This window comes from Peromyscus maniculatus, chromosome 17 (genome assembly GCF_049852395.1).
Source record: "Peromyscus maniculatus bairdii isolate BWxNUB_F1_BW_parent chromosome 17, HU_Pman_BW_mat_3.1, whole genome shotgun sequence".
Lineage (NCBI taxonomy): Eukaryota > Metazoa > Chordata > Mammalia > Rodentia > Cricetidae > Peromyscus > Peromyscus maniculatus.
The window spans coordinates 5,108,319-5,121,417 of record NC_134868.1 but is presented as its reverse complement, the minus strand read 5'-3'; positions in this window follow the sequence as shown (position 1 = coordinate 5,121,417).

Below are 13,099 nucleotides of genomic sequence, written 5' to 3'. Positions count from 1 at the left end.
GTCCATTATCTCATATTGTGTTTTGGAAAATAACTATTGTTACATTGTATTTTGTATACACTAATGTATTAAAATTTGCATGCATTGTGTGTTTTCTAATTTTCATTAAATGTCCACATGTACTTTTTTCATATACTAACTGTAACCCTATTATTTAAGAGCAATTATTGGATCATCTTTAAATTTTTCAACAGTTTCAAACTTTAACTCTCTCTGAGTCTTCACCTGTTAATCACTGACTTAATTTGCTATATTGATTTTTAGAGATTATTCATTTGTGCCTATTTTATCTTCCACCCTTTGCTCTTTGAAAAAAAAAACATCAAACACAGCCAATCATGGCAGCAAACCCTCAGCTAATCCGAAGAAATCTGTATAAACAGTGTGTCCAATTGAAAAAAATGCACAGCTTTTATCGAGCCACCCATATCTTCAGCTTAAGTAGTTTCTGTACTCAGAAGATTTCCTGTGTGCTCACCTCTCCCCCACTGGCCCCACCAAAGATCACTCTTTGTTTTGTTAGAAATGGTCTTCAAAATTAATCACCTTCTTAGAATAAGAAGCTTGACTTTACTTTCAGTGATTCACCTCTTTCTAAATCTTTATAATAGGCATCTTTCCTCCATGATCCTACCTATTGGTGAAATTATTATGGCCACTCCACATAGTTAAAAGGATATTTATTTAATGGTGTAATTCACAAATTAAGTGATAGGTAGGTCGCAGGGGCTGGAAAAATTGTATCACAGTCCAACAGTGTTCTCTGGAGCTCTGCTCAGTCCACCTCCACCGCTCATGGTTCCGGCACAGAGAGAGCGCTGGCCCATCCAGCTCTCGGGTCTCCAGGTGCCTCCCCTGGCCCTGCCTCATAGGCGTGACAGTTGCCAGAGTCTCAGTGGGGGTTGGAACTTCCAGATCCAAGCTGGAATGGTTACCTACTACATCTCCCCCTTTTTTTCTAAATAAGAATGTTCTAAACTAATATAGGACTATATACAAAGGAATGGTTATCCCCAGCGAGGCAAAACTTTTTTTTATTTCTTTAAACATGTTTTTTAATGTATCTAACTTTGGATCAACTTATAAGATATCCTCCATACGGTGATAAATTATGGATTATGGAAACTTTACATGAATTATTTCTAATGGTTTCTGTACAAAGTATTGGCATAAAGTAGGGCTGTTTAACATTTTCTGTGGGAGGACCTTTCATTGATATCTCTTGACTGGCTGAGAATTATTATAATTAGGTACTGTGAAGGCAAATTTTTTTCTATCATTTTCTTGTAAGGGTATGGTAAAGAAACACTCTTTTAAGTCAAAAACTATTATAGGCCATTCTTTGGGTAGCAGAGAGGACAAGGGCATCCCAGTCTGTAGAGAGCCGATTGGCTGAATTATTTTATCAATAGCTCTCAGATCTGTCAGCATTCTCTAAATACCAGATTTTTTTTAAAAAAATAACAAATACAGGAGAATTCTAATGGCTAGTTGATTCTTCAATGTGTTGAGCATTTAACTGCTCTTGAACCAGCTGTTTTAAAGCTTGTAGCTTCTCTTTTGTCAAAGGCCATTGTCCAACCCAGACAGGTTTATTAGTTAGCCATTTTAAAGGTAAGGCAGTTGGTACTCCTGAGAGTTCAACAACAGTCGTATTCTGTTTGTGGACAGCCTGAATTGTTGGTGACTGATTTTTATAGCATGTTATGATATTATTCCTAGAAACATGTATTGGTCTGTATTCCTTTTTTGAAAGTGTAGGAATTTTAATCTGGGTATTCCATTGTTGTAACAGATCTCGGCCCCAAAGATTTACTGTTACATTTGTTACATATGGCTTCAGCCTTCCTCTCTGTCCTTTTGGCCCTATGCATTCAACCCATCTCGAACTCTTTTATCTGAGATAGGGTGCCAATCCCTAAAAGTTGGACATCTACCTCTTGAAGAGGCCAATTCGGATGCCATGATTTTTGTGTAATTATAGTCACATCTGCACCTGTGTCTACCAGGCCCTCCAGAACCACGCCATTAATTTGAATTCTAAGCTTTGGTCTTTGTTCATTTATGGAAGTCTGTCAAAATATTTGTTTTATAGTGTTCTTTGTAAACTGTGATCCATCTATCAAAGCTGTTTTATCATCCATTGTGGTGTTGGTTTTTACAGTAGGCATTGGTTTATTTAGTTGTCCTGGAGAAGAATTTCTTCCACAGTGGCTGGGAATGTTCATACTACGTTTGATTTGGGGGCCTGCAAGAGGCCCCCTGAGGCATTTCCTGCCAGTAAAGGGTTGCCTTGTATATCTATTCTTGATCTGTACTCACTGGTCCAATGTCGGCCTTTGCCACATCTTCTACATAATCTAGGAGGTGGTTAAGGTCTCCTGTTTAGGCTATTCCTAGAAGGAGTATGACTTCTAGGAGTACCCCATGTACAGTTTTTACTTATATGACATAGTGTACCACATTTAAAACATTTGGTACTATGGGGCCTTCTTTTACCTCTGGGATTTGTCTCTCCTATCCAAGCCTCATTACTAAGGTTAAGAGACTGAACACCACTAGTATATTGAATCCATTCTTCCAAAGGAGCTGATCTGATCTTTAATGGTGTAAATATTCTTTTACATTCTGCATTAGCATTGTTGAATGCCAAGACAAGCTGTTGTCTAAAACAGCTCTTGTTATAGCTGTGTTTAGTCTTTGTAAAAAATCAGTGAAGGGTTTGTGTGGTCCCTGAAATATCTTTGTGTATACCTCAGTTGGTTTTCCAGGTTCTGGAATTTTTTCCCAAGCATTTAGAGCTGCTGTACGGCATAGGGATATTGTATGCTCATCATAAGTGGCTTGTACATTCCTGTCAGCGAAACATCCCTCACCAAGTATTTGATCTTGGGAGATCATAAAACCTTTCATTTTACCTTGTTGTTTTAATTTTTTGTCTCTTTTCCCAACCATCTTTTTTACTGTAACTGCTGGCTAAATTCTAGAACAGCTGAAATTAACTGATGCCAGTCATCTAGAATGATTCTATGTGAGGTAGACCACGAATTTAACATCTGTTTTACATATGTGGAGTGTATCCCATACATAACTACTGCTTTCTTGATATTTCTAAAGTCCCTTGTTGAAATTGGTTGTAATGTATGTCATATATGGCTCGGGGTGTGTGCCATCTGATGGCTTCTCATGGACGATAACAGAATAATCCATTGTATGAGAGCCATTTGGAGATGTTACAACCTCTATGGTTTTGACCATTTGTTTATTAGTTCCCTTGTCATGTTTACTGAGAGTTTCTTTTAGGGCTTGCAAATGAGCACCTAGGGTCTGTTCTAGGGAGTGAACCTCCTCTCTTGTAAGGGACTCCAGATTTCTATGGAATCATAGAAGTTTTTATGTTCCTCAGAAACATATGATTCCATGGACCTTATCTTATCAATTAATGATAATCTTTCTTCCTTATATACTGTCTGAGTACCCATAACTTCACTATGGAGAGTGAGTGCTCTATCCATTAAATATTCATATTTATTATTAATAAAATCAATTTTGGGTACAAGCCTGTTTTGTAAATCCTGATTAGCAGATTCTAGAGAAAGAATCTTTTTCTGTAAGCCTTCATTGCTATCTTTGAAAGCCTGTAAATCCTGGTTAGCAGATTCCAGAGAGAGAATCTTTTTTTGTAAGCATTCATTGCTATCTTTGAAAGCAGATTCCAGAGGGAGAATCTTTTTCTGTAAGCCTTCATTACTATCTTTTAAAGCCTGTATCAGACCCAATAATGACTCATCTTTGTTCTTAAACCAGTGTTTGAACACTGTGTGAATTATTATGATGAATGCCAAAATGGTATAGGCCAGATAAGCCTTAAGAATGTTGTATATTTCCAGGAAGATGTCATTCATCATACAGGCAAAAAGGTTTTTAAATTCTTGTGAGGTAATGTTGTCGGCCATATTACACGAATTACTCAAAATTTGTTAGTCAATTTTAAGGTGTAAAATTATCAAGTACCTTTGCTTGAAACAATATGCTTACCTTTCGTGGTTTTGGGGGCATGTAGTAGCACTTTTCAGCCAGCAGGTGGCGTTGGTACAGCTCCAAAACAGGGCCTGCTGGCGATCTTGGCTGGAGTCGGAGATGGCAGAAATCGGAGCCAGAACTCCCCTGCCTCTTTCGCTGGTCTCGGGGCTAAGCTAGAAAACTGAGATCAGACTAGCTTCTCCCTTTTTCAGGAATGGAACCATGTAGGTGTTCCCTGGTTATATGGAACTTTGCAGGCGGGTTTAGGTACCCACCAGCTAGGGAGGAGAGGGCAGGAGCCGCCCAGGCCTTTGGAATTTGCCCCATGTTGGGTGCCAGATATTGGTGAAATTATTATGGCCACTCCACGAAGTTAAAAGGATATTGATTTAATGGTGTAACTCACAAATTAAGTGATAGGTAGGTCGCAGGGTCTGGGAAAGGTGTATCTCAGTCCAGCAGTGTTCTCTGGAGCTCTGCTCGGTCCACCTCCACTGCTCAGGGTCCCAGCCCAGAGAGGACACAGAGAGAGTGCTGGCCCATCCAGCTCTTGGGTCTCCAGGCACCTCCTCTGGTCCCGCCCCATAGGAGTGACAGTTGCCAGAGTCTCAATGGGGGTTGGAACTTCCAGTTCCAAGCTGAAATGGCTACCCACTACACTACCTATACCTTTGCATTTTCACTTTTCAAAATAATGTCTACATAATTATTAATATTTGTCAATAAACATACTATACTTTATTCTTTGTTTAAGATGTGTCAACACAACTAGGCTGTCCCTTACACTTTCACTACACAGTAATATAGGAGAATGTCTTTGAGAATCATTTCATAGTAGCAGAATGCTTGAGAAAAATGCATGCAGCTGGTACATGGTAGTACTTCAGTTCCTTTCTCTAGAAGGTAGTTTTTGCAAATTGAGGTAATAAATTTCTAGAAGATTGAGCTAGTTATACATGTAGACAATGGGCATTAAGCTGGTTGTCAAGATAACGTGATGAAATTTGCAGGCAAAGGAGTGTTTTATTCTTATACAACAAGAAGAAATGTCTTTTCTCTGAGAAGGGAAACCTGACTGCTTTAGCCCGTGGTGATATTAGGCAGGGTTTTCTGAAACATCAGAGAATAGAGAATATTTGTATATTTCAAAAAACATTAACTGATTATGTTTGTCTTGGCAAAGGTGGCTGTGTAGTCTTTGTCAATATTCATGGTCAAGAGTCTGAGGACCTACATCTACTTAGACCACCCCATCTTCACTCATCCTGATCAATGTCCTTCAATCATTAATCATATGATATTTATTGTGGTAGTTAATCTATACTGTTAAGTTGATAGGATCTAGAATCTAGTAGGAAAAAATCTGAATGTGTCTTGAGGGTGTTTCCAGAAATGACTCCTCTGAGTTTGTAGTATGTTCCTACAAGTGAACCAAATATGAAGACAAGTGAGGAAAAATCAATGCTAGCTTCCAATATTTCTGCAGTTGATTTTTGGTTAGCATGTGTCTCAATACCTATTGCTGTTGCTCCTTCAATCATTAACTGGCATAAGAATTTTAAGTTCTTTAGTCATTCTCTAATACTGAATATCATGAATTTTGAGGACTCTCCAGGTTTAGTGCCAGAGAAAGATTTCTCACGCCACTAGTTTTGTGTTCTAATTGGATATAGCTCCTCAGCCTCTTGACCATGGCCATTGCCAAAGAATACACAGCCACATTTCTCTAAGCAAACCTAGTCAGTCAATTTTTTTGTCATATATGTATATTCTTGGTTTTCTTTTGTTCTAGAAATCCCTGTGTAAAATCATATGGGCTAATACTGTCAGCTGTCCCTATCAGAGAATGAACATTTCTTTTTGCTTTATAGGAATGAAACACTAATTTCTCAGAAAATTTCATGATACTATATTTTTAACAGCTGAGTAATACTCCTTTGTGTAAGTGCACCACATTTTATTTATCAATTCTCACTTGAGAGACATCAAGGTTGTTTTCGGTTTCTGCTTATTTCTAATAAAGCTGCTAAGAATATAGTAGAGCAACTATCTTTGTGGGGCTCTCTGAGCCCAGCTACACCACTTCCCCTTCCCTCCCTGTTCTATCACTTGCTGTCTGTCTGTACAGAACTCCAGACTACTATGATTGGTGCTAGGAGTAAAGGCATGTGTCACCATGCCTGACTCTCTTCCCCAGTGTGGCCTTGAACTCACAGAGATCCAGACAGATCCCTGTCTGCCAAATGATAGTATGAAAGGCATGTGCTACCACTGCCTGACTTCTATATAGTTGCTGGCTTTTCCTCTGATCTCCAGGTAAGTTTTATTGGGGGACACAGTGTATTGGTGAACACAGATAAAATATCACCACATTTCCACTTTTTTGTCTAAAATAAAAACGTTATAACTAGTAAAAGAAAAACTATATAAAATAAATAAAATGACTATGTGGAATATATATGAACAATAAATACATCTACAATGTCTAGTCCATTTTCATTTGGCAAATTCAGAAAAATATGCCATTATCTATCCTATTTTGGTGAGTCCAAAATGTACCTAATTCACTTTCTATCCTATCTTGTATCAACAACAGAAAACTATCCTATGATGTCTTTCAAATTTATACACTTTATACCTCTTAGTGAGTTTCTTTTCTGAAACTGTAAACAAGGAAAACTGTAACTACAACTATCTAATCTTCAACTCCCTCAGACCTGAGAAAGACATAATATTATCTAGTAAAACAGGAAGTGCAAACAAGCAACTTCCAAAAAATGTAAGTATGACACAAATAGCCAGCTTCCTGGACAGTCACCCAAGGTTTCTCTGCAATGATGGGGCATCATCTTTGATCCACAGTCTTAGCACATCTGGCAAACTCATTTGTAAAGCAGGACGTACACAGGGCCTGCAGCTTGATCCCACAATCAGTGACAGTATTCCATGTACCTGATACACTTGAATTTTGTCAGTGTCATGTCATGACTTAGAACTTTACATTCTGGAAATTGGTGGTATTTTTGAATTTGGCTTTCCATTCTTCTCAGATTGTGGGTGACTTTATCTTCTTTATTAAATGCCAGTCTACCATTGAGAGGTCAGACTCTCTCAGCTTAGTTACTCTTCCAAGTATAACTGTTCCAGCTACTGTCCTACTGCCCACCAGGAGCCATCAGCCCACTGCCTATTCAGCTGCCTTCAAAGGAAAGGGCACTGTACCTTTTCCGGATTGCAAAGCCATTTAAGCGATGGTGCCATATTGTCCTGGCCTCAGAGGCTGCAAACACACTAGTCTTGGAAAGGATTGGCAGTCACTTTTTATTTATTTATTTATCTATCTATTTATCTATCTATCTATCTATCTATCTATCATCTATCTATCTATTTATTTATTTATTTAATAATTTGTGTGTGTGTGTGTGTGTGTGTGTGTGTGTGTGTGTGTGTGTGTGTAACCTGCTTGTCCATTTTGGACAGCATACTGTCAGCAGTCAATACAAGGACACTTTCTTGCCCAGTGGCTAACTTTTGCCACAATGAAAGTTAACTATATGTGGAGATTTTTCAGTGCCCACATCTTCTCTGAAGTAGATTGATGCTGCCAGTAGCATTCTTAGTGAAAGGTACTACAATTTCTGCTGGGTCTATTTCTGCTAATTGATGAAGTCTCAATTTTCCTTTAAAATCAAGTCAGAGGTCTTTTCTGTGGTGGTATTCTAATTGTACTGAAATGTGATTTTGATTGTATGTTAATAAATAAAGTTGACCAGGGGTCAGAGCTATTAGAGCCATAGCAAGAATGTGGCGGTGGTGGCACATGCCTTTAATCCCAGCACTTGGTAGAAGAGCTAGGTAGATCTCTGTGTTTTCAGGGATACCGGCATCATTGGAGACATATGCCTTTAAGACCTGAGGGGCTGTACATACAGACAGTGGTGAGGCAGTCACATGTTTGGGTTTACAACCACTGAGAGGGCAGAACAAAAGGCAATGAAAAGACTTACGCACAGGAAATAGCTCTTTTTCGGGAAGCTAGGAGCTCGCAGGAGGAAGGGTAAGATTTTAGCTCTGAGCTCTGACCTCTTGGCTTTCTCTTTTACATTGGTTCTGTGTTTCTTATTTAATAAGACGGTTGGTTACATCTATATCTGGCACCCAACGTGGCAAGAATCCATTAAAAACCGCTTGCCTGGTGACAGGTGTGGTTTCCCGCAAGGGCAGCTGGCTACCTAGTGTCCAGCCAGTGGCCAGCGTCCTAGTCCAGGACCAGGTCTGCTTGACCTCAGGCCGGACTAACTGTGAGCTGCTTGCTTAAAGCCTGCTTGCTTAAAGCTGGTGCTACAAACAACTCAGGCCTGCCCTGCCGAACAGAGCCCCTGCCTGTAAAGCCAATGCACATGGTCGGAGCTTAAGTAAGCCAGAGCCAAGCCTTGACTAGGCTCAAGAGGGAACACGTGGCTGAATTTAAGCTTTAGCCAGCTACGCATTCTTGTGCTCTCTCTCTCTCTCTCTCTCTCTCTCTCTCTCTCTCTCTCTCTCTCTGTGGATTCACACCTCGGACACTAGGTGGGTGTTTTGAAATTTCCTTAGATTTCTACTGTTCTACACAGATTTGGTAAGTCATAACATATCAGATATTTTAAAGGAAACTATTTAAAAGAGAAATTTTTTCCACATTTAAAAAAATGGGTTTATGTGTACATTGGAAGAAAATTGGGTTTTGTTTGAAATTTTAGGCAGTCTGACAATGGAACAACTATATGGGAAGATTAGTATTGTTGGAATTATGCAGTTTATCACTATGCTTATCCTCATTTTAATATTTAAAAATATAGTCAATTTAAGTGCCAGGATAACAGCTTTAGAAAAACTTGTTAAACCTGTAAAAATTCAGACAGAAGTAATTAACAGTGAAGTTGTTTCAAGTTTGGATCATAAAGTTACAGAAAGAAAGCCTGTTTTCACACAGTCACCCTTAATTTATCCTGTAACCGTACAGCAGATACCTGATCAAATGACTACACAAAATATTTGGGCTCCAATTGAAATGTTGGATTTAAAAAGGTTTAAGGAGGCAATAGTATCTTATGGCATGCATTCCCCATATGTAAAGCAAATGTTAAACTCTTGGTCAACATATAATAGGATTGTACCACAGGACTGGCGGGACCTTGCACAAGCTGTTCTGGAACCCAGCCAGAGGCTTCAATTTCTAACGTGGTTCAAGGATGAAGCTAAAAACATAGAAAAACAATGGAGGGATAAATAAATACAAGTTTGCCAGGATCAGCTTATTGGAGAAGTCCAATATGCTTCAGTACAAACAAAATGTTTATATGATATCGAAACCCTAATTTTATGTCGACCGGCAGCCTTGAATGCATGGGACAGAGTTGAGGAACCAGGAAAAAAATCTGAGTCATTTACAAAGGTTATGCAAGGCCCAAAAGAATCTTTTACAGATTTTTTACAAAGACTGGTTTCAGCAGTAAAGAGAATGGTCTCGGACTCAGAAGCTGGTAAGGCAATAATTGAATCTTTGGCCTTTGAGAATGCGAATGCAGAATGCAAAAGAATAATCAGGCTATTGAGGGCAAGATCTGCACCTATGGAAGATTGGATTAGAGAAACAATTAATGTTGAAGCTGATGAGCATGATGATATGTGGGTAGGAGAAGCAATTTCAAAAGGTTTGAGGAATGTTAGATGTTTTGAATGTGGAAAGCAAGGACATTTGAAAAGGGACTGTGAACAGGTCATTCCTAGAAACAACGTTTCTTCAAGGAACAATGGCAACAGAATGTCCCTTCCTTCTGGAGAATGCAGAAGGTGATGTAAGGGAAAACACTGAACCAACAAATGTAGATCAAGAAAGGACAGACAGGGTAATCCTTTGCCGCAGTCTTCGGGAAAATCCCAGAGGGGCCTCATGCAGGCCCCCATAGCAAATCCAGTTTAAACCTTTCCTGCAGCCGTAGAAGAAACCCTTGCTCAGAGCGATTAAATAACCAAATGCCTATTGGAATAAATCATGCTGGTCAGGATGATGAAACAGAGAGAATAGAAAATTCAGGAGAAAACATAAAGAAATTTTTTTGGCAAACGTCTATTAATGAACAAAGACCAAAATTAATGATAAAAATAAATGGTGTTTTGTTGTCTGGTCTAGTAGACACAGGTGCAGACATTACCATAATTGCACCAGAATTTTGCCATCCAACTTGGCCTCTTCAGGAGGTAAAGTTTCAACTGTTAGGAATTGGGACATTATATCAGGAGAAACAGAGTGCAAGATGGCTTGAATGTATAGGTCCAGAAGGACAGAGAAGAAAATTAAAACCGTATGTGGCTAACATAGCTATGAACCTGTGGGGTCGAGACTTGTTGCAACAATGGAATACTCAGATTAACATCCCTCCAATCTCAGAAACAAATCATAAACCAGCACATGTTTCTGAGAGAAATATTAGAAGATATTGTTCTAATGAGTGGTCACCAGCCATCCATATTATACAAGAACAGGGCACAACTGATGATCTTCCAAAGACACCAACAGCTCTACCTTTAAAATGGTTAACAGACAAGGCTGTATGGGTTCAGCAATGGCCCTTAACAACAGAGAAACTCCAGGCTTTAGAAGAGCTGGTAGAAGAACAGTCAAATGCTCAGCATATTGAAGAATCAACCAGCCCTTGGAATTCTCATGTATTTGTTATTAAAAATAAATCTGGTAAATGGAGAATGGTAACAGACCTTAAAGCAATTACCAAAGTAATTCAGCCAATGGGCTCTCTACAATCTGGAATTCCTTTGCCTACTCTTCTACCAAAAGTATGGCCTCTCATAGTTATTGATTTAAAAGACTGTTTCTTTTCAATACCCTTACAAGAAAAAGACAAAGAAAGATTTGCTTTCACAGTGCCTACTTATAATAATTCTCAACCGGTTAAAAGATTTCAATGGAGGGTCCTCCCACAGGGAATGTTGAATAGCCCAACTCTGTGCCAATATTTTGTACAACAGCCATTGGAAGTGATACATAAAAAATGTCCTAAATCTATAATTTATCATTATATGGATGATATTTTACTAGCTGACTCAAATGCAGATACTTTAGAAAGAATGTTTGAAGAAGTAAAGAAAAATTTGCCTTGCTGGGAATTACAAATTGCTCCTGAAAAGATACAAAGAGGAGATTCTATTAATTATTTAGGATATAAAATAGAGCTACAAAAAATTAGACCCCAAAAGGGGCAAATTAGGAGAGACAGACTACAGACTCTTAATGACTTTCAAAGATTATTTGGAGATATTTCTCATCTATGAACTATTGTTGGGGTAAAAAATGATGAACTGACTAATTTGTTCAAAACCTTAGAAGGTGACAAGGACTTAAATAGTCCAAGAAAATTATCAACTGAAGCTGAGAAGGAATTGGCCTTGGTAGAAAAGAAAGTACATGAAGGGCACGTGGATCGTATTGATCCAAAGCTGGATTGCATTTTGGTTATTTTACCTTCTAGACATTCTCTACTGGAATATTAATGCAGAGGGAAGATATTATATTGGAATGGATATTTTTACCAAATAAACCAAATAAAAAATTAAACACTTATGTGGAAAAAATCTCTGACTTGATTTGGAAAGGAAAATTGAGACTTTGTCAATTAGCAAGAATAGACCCAGAAGAAATTGTCATACCTTTAACTAAGGAGGACATTGAAAAATTATGGAGAGAAAGTGAACATTGGCAAAGAGCTTGCAGTAATTTTTTGGGATAAATTAACAGCAAGTATCCCAAAAGCGATAGAATTGATCTTATAGAGAGAGCTAATGGTATCTTGCCTCGAATTGTGCAGAAAAAAAACCCATATCTGAAGTTCGTACATTTTATACAGATGCCAAGTAAGAAGGAAAGGCAGGTTACAAATGAGAAAATTTAAGTAAAGTGATTCAAAGTCCTTATAATTCAGTTCAAAAATCAGAATTGTATGCTATTGTGTTGGTATTAATGGATTTTTCAGAACCTCTCAACATTGTAACTGACTCTCAGTATGCTGAAAGAGTGGTATTACATATTGAGACTGCAGAATTTTTCCCTGATGCTTCAGAATTAACTTCACTATTTATTCAATTACAAGATACAATCATGAAATGGAGTCATCCTTTATATATCACTCACGTTCGATCCCATACTGGTCTGCCAGGCCCTCTAGCACAAGGCAATGATGAGATTGATAAATTATTGATAGGAAATGTGCTGGAGGCCTCAGAATTTCATAAAAAATCATGTCAATAGTAAAGGTTTAAAAAAGGATTTTTCCATAACCTGGCAACAAGCCAAAGAAATAGTAAAGAAATGTCCTACTTGTTCCTTCTACAATCAAACGCCATTATCAGCAGGATGTAACCCAAAGGGTACTCAGAGGAATGAAATCTGGCAGATGGACGTGTTTCACTTTGCAGAATTTGGAAAATTGAAATATGTACACCACACTATCGATACTTATTCAGGATTTCAATGGGCAACTTCTTTGAGTTCTGAAAAAGCTGATTCTGTAATCACTCATTTGCTAGAAGTTATGACCATCATGACTATACCCGCACAAATCAAAACTGACAATGCTCCATCATATGTCTTTGTCAAAATGAAACAGTTTTTTGCTTATTACAATATAAAGCATATTACAAGCATACCACATAATCCTACAGGTCAAGCAGTTGTAGAAAGATTAAACATAACTTTAAAGGATATGCTAAATATACAGAAAGGGGTAACAAAAACCCCAGAAATAGAGTGCATAATGCTCTATTAACTTTGAATTTTCTGAATGCCAATGAGAAAGGAACAACACCTGCAGAGAGACATTGGATAATAGAAAAAACTACAGAATTAAATCAGCCTATATACTTTAAGGATGTGCTGACCTCAGAATGGAAACATTGAGGACGTTTTGCTTTTGTTTCTACAGGAGAAGATAAGCTGTGGGAACCATCAAAATTGATAAAGGTTCAATTTGAACAAAAGACACCTCTTAATTAGAGGAGGTGATAGTTCATCAACCAGCATGAA